The sequence below is a fragment of the Muntiacus reevesi genome, chromosome 7 (assembly GCF_963930625.1).
Source record: "Muntiacus reevesi chromosome 7, mMunRee1.1, whole genome shotgun sequence".
NCBI lineage: Eukaryota > Metazoa > Chordata > Mammalia > Artiodactyla > Cervidae > Muntiacus > Muntiacus reevesi.
In genome coordinates, this window is record NC_089255.1 from 65,039,512 (window position 1) to 65,054,399 (window position 14,888).

The window sequence follows — 14,888 nt, forward strand, 5'->3', positions numbered from 1 at the left end:
CCGACAAAGGTCTGTCTAGTCAAAGCTATGGTTTCTCCAGTAGTCGTGTATGGATGTGAGAGTTGGACTATAAAGAAAGCTGAGCACCAAAGAATTGATGCTTTTGAACTGTGGTATTGAAGAAGACTCTTGAGAGTGCCTTGGACTGCAAGCAGATCCAAATGGTCCATCCTAAAGGAAATCAGTCCTGGGTGTTGATTGGAAGGACTGATGTTGAAGCTGAAACCCCAATACTTTGGCCATTGGATGTGCAGAACTGACCCATTTGAAAAGACCCTGATGCTGGAAAAGATTGAAGGCAGGAGAATGGGACAACAGAGGATGAGATGGTTGGATGGCATCGCCAACTCCGATGGACATGAGTTTGAGTAAGCTCTAGGAGTTTGTGATGGACAGGGAAGCCTGGTGTGCTGCAGTCCATGGGGTTGCAAAGAGTCAGACATGACTGAGTGACTGACTGAACTGAATAGAGACACAGACATAGAGAACAGACTTGTGGACACAGTGGGTGAAGTAGAGGGTGGGATGAATTGAGAGAATAGCCAGTGGGAATTTGCTATATGATGCAGTGAGCTCAAACTTGGTGCTCTGTGACAACTTAGGGGGTGGGAGGTGGGAGAGAGGTTCAAGAGGTAAGGGACATATGTATACCTATGGTGATTCATGTTGATGCATGTCAGAAATCAACACAACATTGTAAAGCAATTATCCTCCAATTAAAAAACAAAACCAAACAGATTTTGGCTGCTTGAAGATGACGCTGAGGGCAAGGAAGCAAGCCCCTGCTGCTCCAAAGCCAAAGCCAAAGCAAGGGCTTTGAAGGCTAAGAAAACAGTGTTGAAAGGCGCCCGCAGCCACAAAAAAAAGATCTGGACATTATCTACCTTCCTAAGGCCCAAAACACTGCAGCTCAGGAGAGAGCCCAAATATCCTTGGAAGAGTGCCCCTAGGAGAAACAAGCTTGACCACTATGTCATCATCAAGTTCCCCCTCACCACCAAACCAACTGTGAAGAAAATAGGAGACAGCAACTCACTGGTGTTCACTGTGGATGTCAAGGTCAACAAGCACCACATGAAACAGGATGTGAAGTTGCTCTACGAAACTGACATGGCTAAGGTTAACACCTTGGTCAGGCCTAACGGAGAGAAGAAGGCATATGTTTGACTGGCTCCTATGATGCTTTGGATGTAGTCTGCAAAACTGGGATCATCTAAACTGAGTCCAGCTGGCTAATTCCAAGTATAAAAGTTTTCACTATTAAAAAAAAATAACAGATTTTGATCAATTAAATAATCTTGTGAAAGTTTTTCTAAATTGTCAGAAGGCACAACTATTAATTGATGATAAGTTGTATTATGAAGATTAAACTTTATGGAAGCCTCATGTTAAGATTTAAAAGAATAGCTTTGCTGTTTCAAATAATTACCAAGATTTATTGAACTTACTTTTGTGACATAATAATGGTTTCATCTTCACTGGTGGTACAGACAGTAAACAATCTGACTGCAGTGTAGGAGACCCTTGAAGAAGATCCCTTGGAGAAGAAAATGGCAACCCACTCCAGTACTTTTGCTTGGAGAATTCCAAGGATGGAGGAGCCTAGAGGGTACAGGCATGAGGTTGCAAAGAATCAGACACGACTGAGCAACTAACACTTTCACTTTTCAAACTCCACATTATTCAAGGGTCAACTGTACACACATATACACACATAGTTTTATTTTAAGGATTTGGCTCATGTGACTGTGGGCTCTGACAAGTCTGGAATTTGTAGGGCAGGCTGAAAATTCAGGGAAGTTTTGATGTTGTAGTATTGAATTTAAAGTCTGTAGACCAGAAACACAGAGTTTCTCTGTTGTGACCATGAAGCAGAATTTCTTTGGGAAACCTCAGTATTTGCTGTTTAGGATAAAGGCCCACCCGCATTATGAAGGTAGAAAAGTACCGATTTCAATGTTAACCACAGAATAAAATTAACTTTCATAGTTGTGATCTTTCCTTTTTGAAGAGGAAAGGGAGGGTGGATTCCCAAATGTGATCCACTATTACAAGACTAACCCTGAGATGTGCCAGCTCCCAAGTGGACGACCTGCCCCGTACCCCAGTCACAAGCGTCTCCTGTTAGCCACAGTCATGCAAGTCTGGTTTTGGCCAGAAGAGGGCACTGCCACCTACTTGTGTGACTATCCGCTTGGGAACCAATGGGATGGAAGAGGTTTTGACATGACTTTCAATTATTACTTTTTACAGTCCCTGAGTTAGCATAGCACAACCTTGATAGAATAAATGCCTGTCAATTTTTAGTTTCACTGTGAGACCAAAGCACCTCCCTGTCATCACTCAAACTTGAGGTTCAATAATGCAAGAGGATGTAGAATGCACATGTCCTTTGGCTTCCCTGGTGCCCTAGAACTGGTCCAGTTAGGCAGAGCCGCACTAAACGGTTTTTTCAGATCAAAAGGTAATGATAACCCAATATGCAAAACAGAAAAAGAGACACAGAAGTACAGAACAGACTTTTGAACTCTGTGGGAGAAGGTGAGGGTGGGATGTTTCAAAAGAACAGCATGTATATTATCTATGGTGAAACAGATCACTAGCCCGGGTGAGATGCATGAGACGAGTGCTCGGGCCTGGTGCACTGGGAGGACCCAGAGGAGTCGGGTGGAGGGGGGGGGGTGGGAGGGGTGATCGGGATGGGGAATACGTGTAACTCAATGGCTGATTCGTGTTAATGTATGACAAAACCCACTGAAACGTTGTGAAGTAATTGGCCTCCAACTAATAAAATAAAATTAAAAAAAAAAAAAAAAAACCCAGGCTGATGCAGAGAAAAGGAGGAAGCTGAGGCATTTGGGGACTGAAAGGAAGAACTGGGAAGACCCCATGACTTAATTGGTAAAGAATCCACCTGTACTGCAGGAGACCCAGATTCAATTTGATCCCCTGGTGGGGAAGCCCCCCTGGAGAAGGAAATAGCAACCCACTCCAGTATTCTTGCCTAGAGAATTCAATGAACAGAGGAGCCTGGTGGGCTACAGTCCATGGGGTCGCAAAGAGTTAGACACGACTTAGCAACTAAACCATTGGGCCTGAAAGCAGGTAAGGAATCTTCTGGTAAGAAACAGAGGAGGCAGCCTTGGGAGGTTACTCTCTGTGTCTGGGTTTGAGAGAATAATACTACAGGCCCCTCTGGCAAAACCACTCGGCCTAGCAGAGCAGTTAATCTAATCTCTGGATTTTTAATTGGAAATGGAAATTTACATAAGTATAGTTGTTCTTTAGTTCTTGTTAATAATTAAAAGCCTCCTTCCCCTGCTTCCATGCTAATGACAGCTTCCATCCATGCAACTTGAGACTCTGCAGAGAGGGCTTTCCCACCCACAGCAAGGAACAGAGCAGGTACTGATTATTTCCACTTTACAGCTGAGGAAACACAGAGGGTGAATGGTTTGCTCTGGCTCCCCTATAATTTAAGCCTGGGAGGGGCCCCCTGCCTGGGGCCTGATCTTGGTCCTGTGCTCTGTCCCCTATCAAAAATACATTCCTAACCCTCAGCACTGCTGTTTCCAAGGTCTATTAAAAGCTGAATGTATGCAAACCCCATGACCCAGCAATTCCACTTGTAGGAATGCATACACCAGAAACGCATGCACACAGGCACTGAAAGTATGTGCAATGATGTTCATAGCAGAATAATGTCAACCGGCCCCAAGAGAAACTGACCCCAAGTCCAACCAACACAGAATGGGTAAGTAGACTGTGGTATATTTGTATCGTGAATTTCATGTGGTAATGAGAATACATGAACAAGATTTATGCAAAATGTAAAAAACTTCACAAATTATATAAAGTTCAAAACAGCAAAATTAATATAAATATTGAAAGGTTGGGGCTTCCCTGTTAGCTCAGATGGTAAAGAATCTTCCTGCAATGCAGGAGACCTGGGTTTGATTCCATGGACAGAGGAGCCTGATGGGCTACAGTCCACGGGGTTGCAAAGAGTCGGACACATTAGTGGTTATACCACTATTAGTAACTGGGATGGGGACACAGGGGTTTACTGGGGTGCTGATAATGTTTTACTTCTGGGCCCAGGTAGTAGTTATCTGAGTGGAATAGGTGTGTCAATTTGCACAAATTCACCAAGCTTTATATAAAAAGTTAAATAACTTTTCCATGAGCAACTTTACTACTGCTCAAATGTAGCTCATCCCTGATTAAAGCAGACTTGCTTGTTGCTCTATTCCAACAGTGACCACATCACCATTCCCCAGAGAGTTCTCGAAGAGTTGAGAGAGCAGGTCAACATCTGCCTTTGCGTTTGTGCGTGCAAAAATACATTTCAGGAGGGCTGCCACACAGGAAGTTCATCCCCAGCCTCCACTACTACAAACATATGTTCATTCTGGGTGTCCAGAAAGTAAAAAATGAAGGAGACACGCAAGCAGAGTAAGTCAAACACAGCAAACGTCTCCAAATGACAAAGCTTCCCTGCCTGTCTCACTTCTAACACTAGCAGTACCTTGTAGGAAAAACAAAGCAAGAAATCGAACCCCTGCACCCCAAAGATGCAGATGGCACCTCTAGACAAGAGAGTCTCAAAACACAAAACACAGGGCAGCAAACTGAAGCTGTTGAAAATTCCATGGCAGGGCCTGATGAAGTCATAAATGGAACCAGATTTCCTGTTTCCCAGAGTACAGCCTGCTTCTCATCAGCCCTTATTGCTTCTAACAGGATGAGGGGGCTTGAAAATCGTAAAGGACAAAAGTACAACAACATGTTAGATCAAGGATTGGCTACTTCATCCATGGGCAAGGACATTTGGTCTAGGGCTACACACACACCCTGGGTCTAGGAACACACACACACACACACACACACACACACACACACACTCTGGCTCCCTCTGCTGCTTTGAAGAGAGTTTCTCACACCACTTCAGCTGCTTCTGTCTCCTACATCAGTGATTTACTGCTGTTCTGGACTCTCACTCCATCCCGGGATGTAAGAGTGGAAATCTTAAAAACCACTTTGATACCTCCTCCAGCTTGATTGCCTTTGGAGAAGCTGGCCTTCTTTTTCCCTCCCAATGGTCAGAGGGACACTAGCTGTACTTTTTGCACCTTTCCCTGGTGGGCTTCCCTGGTGGCTCAGATGGTAAAGAATCCACCTGCAACACGGCAGACCCAGGTTTGATACCCAGGTCGGGAAGATCCCCTGGAGAAGGGAATGGCAACCCACTCCAGTATTCTTATCTGTCAACTTCCATGAACAGAGGAGCCTGGTGGGCTACAGATCATGGGGTCGCAAAGAGTTGGACACAACTGACCGACCAACACCTTCACTTTGATGCAGTGGGGTTGTCAGGACTCTGGAAGTTGGGCCATAAGGTGTCCTGCGACTGCAACAGCAAAACAATAGGGCGAGAGCAGAGGTCAGGACTGAGCCTGGTGGTGCTCCTCCAGGGTCTAAATGAGTCCCAGAGGAGCAGAGATACCCTAGGGTATGAATAGTTGGAGCCAGGAGTTTTCTGGCAGTGGCAACACTCAAAGCCAGTACATGGCACAACAACATGGACCCAAAGGAATCCACTGCAGCATTGTTGTCACAGAGAAAAATGAGAAGCAAGCAAAGCATCCAATGGCACAATGTGTTAAATTATGCTATCGTTACATACAATGGGTTATCATGCAGCCATGAAAAAGAACGAGGCAGCTCTACGTTAACTAACACAGAAAATGGTCTACACTCTAATGTTAAATGATAAAGGCAAGCTGGAGACAACTACATAAAGCATGATTCCATTTATATATTTAAAAAATCCTGTATGCTCACCCACACAGTCTCCCACATGCTAGTATTGGTAAATGATCTAGAAGAATGCACATTCACCAGGTTACACCTAGGAAAGGGAATTGAAGTAGGTGAGGGGGAGCTTTCCAAATTTGGCGTTTCTGTTTTTATTATTTATGCTTACCAGTATTTCTTTAGGGGCTTCCCTGGTGGCTCAGAGGTTAAAGCATCTGCCTGCAATGCGGGAGACCCGAGTTCAATCCCTGGGTCAGGAAGATTCCCTGGAGAAGGAAATGGCAACCCACTCCAGTATTCTTACCTGGAGAATCCCATGGACGGAGGAGCCTGGTGGGCTACAGTCCACAGGGTCGCAAAGAGTTGGACACAACTGAGCGACTTCATTCACTCACTCAATAGCTCTTTAGTGATTAAAAAAAATAATAATCTAGAAAGCCAGGGCGGGGACTTCCTTGGTGGTCCAGTGGTGAAGAATCTGCCTTGCAATGCAGGGCACACGGGTTCGATCTCTGGTCAGAAAACTGAGATCCTACATGCCACAGAGCAGCTAAGCCTGTGTGCCACATCTGGAGATTCTGTGCCCCAAAGAGAAAGATCCTGCATGACAACGAAGATTCTGTGTGTTGCAACTAAGACCCCATGCAGCCAAATAAAAAATAAATACATAGCATCAATTTTTAAAAAATAATAAAGCCAAGGCGATAGGGATGGGGGTATGAAGGAGGCACATCTGCTGGGCGTAGTCAGCACAGTCAGCGGCTTCTATGAGTCAGGATCAAGGACTGGGGAGTAGATTCACCCAGAATTTTGGCAGAGACTCCAAGCTCCTGGACATGCATACAGATTTTTCTCCTGTTTTTTCTCTTTGGGGTCATGTGCTTTTGGTTCTCTTTGGGTCACTTCCAACCCAAGGCAGCCAGAGGAGAAGGGCCCCTCCCTATGAAATGCCCATTTGGCCTGAGGCCTTAGCAGAGAGGCCTCTTTTATTTAGTGCATATTTCCTCGGGGTTCTTTTCCTGGGCCTTTGCCATCAGAGCACAAGCTCTCCAGGGGCCAAAGAAAAGGGACTTAGGGCTTGGCCAACTTTTAGTCAAGACTACTGCTGTTCTCTTGGGGAGGTTTTCTTAAAATATAAGCCTCAAATGTAGACACACACATTGAAATAAAGAATAAATGCTTTGTTACATTAGCAAGTGGCCCATGCTGGGTGAAATGGAAATTTTCATCCATTTTGGAATGAGTGCAAATTGGTTAAGAGCCTTTCAAAGAGCAATTGGGCAATATCAAGAGTCTAAAGTATTTTCACACTATTTTTTCCAGTAATAAAACTTCTGGGATTTCTTCTAATGAAGTACAAAGTGCTTCAAATAGAAAAATGCATAGGAAGATTGCTTTCATTATGTTTCCTTTATATAATAGTTAAAACTTGGAAACAAACTAAATGGTCAACAATGGCAGGTGATTGGTAAAACATGTGTGCTCCATGGAACACTGCACAACAATCAAAATTTATAACAAAAATTTGTAATAATAAATTCAAATGTACTAGTGATGGCCTCGTAGCTTTTTCTGGTACAAAAGTACTTTAGCACTTAAATAAAAGCTCATCATAAGAAAGAATAAACATGTTCAGGCCTTTGAGTGAGTGAGTGAAAATCACTCAGTCGTTTTGGACTCTTTGTGACCCCATGGCCTATAAGGTCCATGGAATTCCCTAGGTCAGAATACTGGAGTGGGTAGCCTTTCCCTTCTCCAGGGGGTCTTCCCAACCCAGGGATCAAACCCAGGTTTCCCACATTGCAAGCAGATTCTTTACCAGCTGAGCCACAAGGGAAGCCCAAGAGTACTGGAGTCAGTAGCCTATCCCTTCTTCAGAGGATCTTCCTGACCCAGGAATTGAACCAGGGTCTCCAGCATTGCAGGGGGATTCTCTACCAACTGAGCTATATCCCAATCTAACTAAATCAGAAGCTCAGGAGATGGGGCCTGGACATAAGAATTTTAAGTTTTCCCAGATGACTCTACTTGAAGCCAAGGCTGACAGAGAACCATTGACTTTGGATCAAAATGAAACTGCCCACTTCAGTTGTGGCCCAGTCCAGCTCATCTGGTTAGAGTTCTACTTGGGGTTCTGAATGGCCTATGTTTCCCTGGCCTTGTCCTGCATATAATGCCTAGAGGGTTGGGTAGTGGCCCCAGTAAGAGGCTAATCATAAATTTGAGATGAGGGCCAAATCACTTTCCATCTTACCAGAACCAGCAGCAGGTAGACTCATTAGGAAGCAGAGAATCAAGATCATCTCAGTAAGACACATGAGAGCTTGAATGAGGTCAGGTCAGCACTGGTAGGCATAGCAGGTATAGACCCTACACAGCTAGGCACCTGAGCAAAAGAGTTGGAACCAAGTCCCCGAATGTTGTTGCCTGCCGAGAAGGGGATACAGCCCCACAGAGTCACTGGCTGCCTGCCTGTTGGTGTCAACCTCCACAGTACTGCTAGCAGGGATGAAAGCAGAAAGCTTTAGAAGTTTTACCACTAGGAGATTCTGGTGTCTACAGGGCCACTTAGAAGAAGCTGTAACAGACAATTTGCTGATGGGCCAAAAGAATCAAGTAAAAATTGAATAGGAGAGAAAATTCAAGAAAGATAAGCAGCAAAAGGGGCCCATCAGCAGAATATAATGACCCCTTTATGCTATCCAGGCTCTTTGTTGCCTATAATTCCACTATGAGATGACTTCCACTTGAGTTATTAAGCATTTGCCCCTTCACTATTGTCCTCTCCAAAAAATTCAGACTCCTAAAAGGAATGATACTTTGATTTAGCAACAACTTAAATGGAATTAGCTCGTGATTTATTCAGCCAATCTGAATTCCTATTCTGTGCTTCGTACTACACTGGGAACTAGGATACATTGGGAAGAAGACCTCACTAAGTGAGTTAGGGAAATTAAAATGGAGGTAGTCTTGTTCAGGTTTCAGAAGTAGAGGAGCAGGCCTCTGACCAACTTCTGACCTTGCCTGGACCTTGCCTGTCTGCAAGCACACCAATTGTTACCAACAAGGCAGGTGACACTTTAGATAAGGAAGGGAGTAGGTCTTGGAATTCTTAAGCCCCTGGAAGCCTGGCCAGCCCCCTGGGGTCTAAGAAGTCTTATTACTCACAAGGCTAAATAAATAGCATTGTAACAGTTCACATTTTCGCACACAGACTGCTGATGATATCAGTTTGCAGCTTGAGATTATAAGTGGCAGCCCCCAAAGTGGCAATCTGTAGTTTCACCCATGGGGTAGACACGCTCCCTGGGACCCTTTCCCAACTGGGACCCCAGACTGCTGTTACTCAGGGCTACTCAAGTCTGGATGTAGGTGTCAGCTCAATCTGGTGATGTACACACTATTGCCTCTCTATTGTTTCTATTTATTTTCTTTTAATGACTGTATACTGAAATTAAGTCAAACAATCCCCTGTTAAATATTGAAATTGCTTATTGTGTGTGTAACCAGTGGTTTCTTTGGTTAACAAATCCTTCAAACCTAAAATGAAAGTAAAACTTTCGACAGAACACTAAGAAGACTCAGTTCAATACAGAAGTATCTGCTGAACACGTCCTGTCACCTGACCAGGAGCTGGTGCTGAGGCAAGAGGAAACAGAAAACTGCACAACACTGTCATCTCCCTCAAGAAGCTTCTAGCCTTGCTTGGGGAAATCCAAGCACACAAAAATCCAAACAAGCAACTGCTTATTAAACGGTTAATATAATCAAGGGCCAACATGAAGGGTGGAGCTAAGTACCTTCATGTGAAAGAGCCTTTTCAGAAGCCCTCATGATTGTATCACACTAACTCTTTTCATTAGGGAGCCTGGAAAATGAGCTATTATAGCCTCACTGTTTCCTTAATATTAATACGAGTGTGATTTTCTGGTTCTGGGGCCTCACCTTAGTTTCTGCCCTACACACTATAGATCTGGCTAGGCTGAGTACTACTGAAAGGGAGTTATTCATTACACATTTACAGGGTGCACAGGGTCCATCCACCTTCTCTAACTATGCCCCTGACTCTGGCCAGTTGCCATGTCTTAGTGGTGGGCTGAGTGGTTTCACATTTACTAAACACCCACAAGATACATGGTTTCTGTCTATCACAGTCATGCTCACAAGGTACCCTTGTGAGAAAAGCCTCACCAGCTGTTGGCTCTGGCTGTCACTGTGAAGGGAGAACTGTGACTGTCACCCAACCGGAATAAGGAAGCAAGATTTAGGAACAGAGGAATAGGTGTGCCTCAGAATCCAAGCATTGAGCAGGATCAGACAGGGAGATATTGCCAAGTGTGAGGTGTGGAGCCTTTTACTGAAACTATCCTTCATTTATTGTATTGTCCTGGAAACACATTCCAGGCCAGACATCCCTTGGAGCAAGGTCAAAAATCCAGAAGGAATGAGGAATATAAATTAGTGCAGGAACCGAATCAGCATCTACTCCATAGAAGGGGCATATTCATTGGCACCAAGAAATTGAAAAAGACTAGAGGAGGAACCGAAAATCAAATCTGGGATTGCTAAGGAAGAGCAGATATGAGAAACTCTCAGTCCAGGCACTGAGGTGGCATGAGGCTCAGAGGGGAGAAGAGCACAAGATGAAGACAGGGGCTCAAAACCAAGAAGCTGATGTCTTCAGACTAAGCAAAATACAGGAACACTGGTTGCCCCAGGTGGTGGGAGGACTAATTGGGAAGAAACTCGATGCAACTTTCTGAGAACATACAGAGATGAATGTACCATTATTGAAAGAAGTATGGGCTCCATGGGCATACCTATTTGTCAAAAGCTGTTGAACTGCATACTTAGGATTTGTTCATTTCAGTGTATGTAACTTTTACCTAAAAAACTGTAAACAAATCAAACCCTAATTAGGTTTACTTCTAGTAGTGCTAGGAATTAGCAATTCTAAAACTACAACCTGTATATTCTTGGGCATGAGGTAAATGGGAGACAGACTTCCAGCTTTTGGGGAAAGAAATTACAGATACAGAAAAGGCGTTTTTTGCATTGGAATTGGAGCTATCAGTATAACTATATATCTATGTCTAATATCTCTGTATATACATATATATACACACTATATTTCTAATATATATCTATGCCTCTATGTGTGTATATATAGGTAATAAAATATATTTCTGTCTGCTAAAAGGGACTAAAAGAAATGATACAGTAGGAACAAGTAATTTAACCCCTAGATTTTGATTTCTAAATACCATTCCCCAATGAAGGAACCAGGGATCCTTGAGAATGACTTACTCCAGGGTTGAGGACAGGAAAAGTAAAGGATGAACCTAGAACTGAGACAAAAAGTAAAGAAATACTCAAAGAATCATGTTGAAAGGACTCAGAAGGCAACTGAATGGGGCTCCCATTGGCCCAATCTGATATCATCTCACATTAGAATAAATAATATTAAGGGACTTCCCTGGTGGTCCAGTGGTTAAGAACAGGCCTTTCAGTGCAGGGGACACAGGTTTGATAAATAAATAAATGGGGATTTCCCTGTTGGTCCAGTGGTTAAGAATCCACCCTGCAATGCAGGGACTGTGTGTCTGATCCCTGATCAGAGAACTAATCCCACATGCCATGGAGCAAACAAGTCCAGGCGGCACAACTAGACAGTCCATTCCCTCAATGAAAGATCCCAAGTGACATGACAAAGATCCCACGTGCAGCAACTAAGACCAGCCAAACAAATAAATAAAATAATAAATAAGTAAATGAACAAATAAATAAATGGAGGTAAAGGGAAAACACTTCACTATAGAGGAACGCCAACATGACAAAGGTAAGGTAGCCAACAAGCATGATTGTTCAGTCGTGTCCAACTCTCTGTGAGCCCATGGACTGCACTGTGTCAGTCTCCTCTGTCCATGGAATTCTCCAGGCAAGAATACAAGTGGACTGCCATTCCCTCCTCCAGGGGATCTTCCCGACCCGGGGATCACACCTGCATCTCCTCTGTTTCCTGTATTGGCAGACAGATTCTTTACCACTGAGCCATATGGGAAGCCCCAAAGAAATACTCAAAGAATTGTGTTGAAAGGACTGAGAAGCCTGCTTAATGGGGCTCTCATTGAGGTAGAAAACTAATAGGTAAAAGTTTGACAAAAAGACAGAGTAGTTTACAGAGTTGCAAAGTACGCTCCTCAATTACTTACTGATTACAAAGGGAAAAAAAAATAATAACTCCACAGGTCAGGTCAGTTCAATTCAGTTCAGTCTCTCAGTCGTGTCCGACTATTTGCGACCCCATGAATCGCAGCACGCCAGGCCTCCCTGTCCATCACCAACTCCCGGAGTTTATTCAAACTCGTGCCCATCAAGTCAGTGATGCCATCCAGTCATCTCATCCTCTGTCGTCCCCTTCTCCTCCTGCCCCCAATCCCCCCCAGCATCCGGGTCTTTTCCAATGAGTCAACTCTTCGCATGAGGTGGTCAAAGTACTGGAGTTTCAGCTTCAACATCAGTCCTTCCAATGAACACCCAGAACTGATCTCCTTCAGGACGGACTGGTTGGATCTCCTTGCAGTCCAAGGGACTCTCAAGAGTCTTCTCCAACACCACAGTTCAAAAGCATCAATTTTTTGGCGCTCAGCTTTCTTCACAGTCCAACTCTCACATCCATGCATGACCACTGGAAAAACCATAGCCTTGACCAGACGGAAATTTGTTGGCAAAGTAATGTCAATGTCTCTGCTTTTTAATATACTATCTAGGTTGGTCATAACTTTCCTTCCAAGGAATAAGAATCTTTTAATGTCATGGCTGCAGTCACCATCCGCAGTGATTTTGGAGCCCCCAAAAATGAAGTCTGACACTGTTTCCACTGTCTCCCCATCTATTTCCCATCAGGTGATGGGACCAGATGCCATGATCTTAGTTTTCTGAATGTTAAGCTTTAAGCCAACTTCTTCACTCTCCTCTTTCACTTTCATCAAGAGGCTTTTTAGTTCCTGTTCACTCTCTGTCATAAGGGTGGTGTCATCTGCATATCTGAGGTTATTGATATTTCTCCCGGCAATCTTGATTCCAGCTTGTGCTTCTTCCAGCCCAGTGTTTCTCATGATGTACTCTGTAAATCAGAAACCAATTCTGTAATGCAGAAACCAATTTAGGTCATTAAACCATGCATATCTGAGGTTATTGATATTTCTCCCGGCAATCTTGATTACAGCTTGTGCTTCTTCCAGCCCAGTGTTTCTCATGATGTACTCTGTAAATCAGAAACCAATTCTGTAATGCAGAAACCAATTTAGGTCATTAAACCATAACATTGCTATATTGGTATAAACCAAAATTTAATATCATGTATCTGGGATTGGAATGCTGGGAGAAGGACACACCACTAATTCTGTGATATTCTTGTCGAAAATGTATAACCTGAATCTAATCATGAGGAAATATGAAACAAACCCAGATTGAAAGATGTTCTACAAAATAACTGGCTCATACTCTTTTAAAATGTTAAGGTCAAGACACAAAAAGAAAAGCTGAAGTAATGTTCCAGAATAAAGGAAAATAAATAGATGGACAACTAAATTTTGTACATTATCTTGGATGTAATCCTGGACTCAGGGGAGAAAAAGAAAGTAAGGATATTGTGGGAACAATTGATGAAATAGATAATAGCACTGCTGCTACTGCTGCTGCTGCTGCTGCTAAGTCGCTTCAGTCGTGTCCGACTCTGTGCGACCCCATGGACAGCAGCCCACCAGGCTTCTCTGTCCGCAGGATTCTCCAGGCAAGAATACTGGAGTGGGTTGCCATTTCCTTCTCTAATAGTAGTACTGTTAGTGCTTAATTTCCTGATTGTGTTCACTGAACTGTGCTCAGTAGGAGAATGTCTTGCTGGAAAATGCACACTGCAGTATTTAGGAGTAAAGGGACACCACGTCTCCAACTTGCTTTTTAAATGGGGGGAGAGAGAGCAAGAGAGAACATGAACCAGAGTGTAAATAAGACAAAAATGCAAACAAATGGATCAAAGATTGTAGCTCCTTGTACTCTTCTTGCAATTTTTCTGTAAAAATGGAATTTTATCAAAACAAAAATATCCTCTTCAGCAAGTGGTGCTGGGAAATTTGGACTGGTGCATGTAAACCAATGAAGTTAGAACACAATCTCATGCCATATACAAAAATAAACTCCAAATGGCTTAAAGACTTAACAAGACACCATAAAATGCCTAGAAGAGAACATAGGCAAAACATTCTCTGACATAAATCATACCAATGTTTTCTTAGGTCAGTCTCCCAAGGCAACAGAAATAAAGCAAAAAAACAAAAACAAAAACAAAAAAACCCCAAACGGGATCTAATTAAGCTTATAAGTTTTTGCACATCAAAAGAAACCATAAACAAAATGGAAAGACAACCTATGGAATGGGAGAAACTATTTGCAAATCATGCTACTGATAAGGGTCTAATTTCCAAAATATAAAAACAGCTCATGCAATTCAATAACAATAACAAAAAAATAACCCAATCAAAAAATGGGCAGAAGACCTAAATAGAAATTTCTCCAAAAAAGACAGACAGATGGCCAACAGGCACAGGAAAAGATGTTCATCATTCTAATTATTAGAGAAATGCAAATCAAAACTATGATGAGGTACCACCTCACACTGGTCAGAATGGCCATCATTAAAACATCTGCAAATAATCAATTCTGAAGAGGATGTGGAGAAAAGAGAAACTTTTTACACCATTGGTGAGAAGTAAAATTGTGCAGCCACTATGGAAAACACTATGCAGGTTCCTAAAAAAACTAAAAATAGAATTGTCATATGATCTAGCAGCTAGTGGAGGTGATGGAATTCCAGCTGAGCTATTTCAAATCATAAAAACTGATGCTGTTAAAGTGCTGAACTCAAGATGCCAACAAATTTGGAAAACTAAGCAGTGACCACAGGACTGGAAAATGTCAGTTTTCATTCCAGTCCCAAAGAAAGGCAATGCCAAAGAATGTTCAGATTACCACACAACTGCACTCATTTCACATGATAGCAAAGTAATGCT

At 43.0% G+C, this 14,888-nt stretch overlaps 2 pseudogenes; one reads left to right on the forward strand and one right to left on the reverse strand.

Annotated features, from left to right (window-relative positions):
* LOC136171508 (low molecular weight phosphotyrosine protein phosphatase pseudogene) overlaps positions 1-14,888 on the reverse strand; it is a 49,117-nt pseudogene that overhangs the window by 1,615 nt on the left and 32,614 nt on the right.
* On the forward strand, positions 755-1,217 carry LOC136171509 (large ribosomal subunit protein uL23-like; annotated as a pseudogene).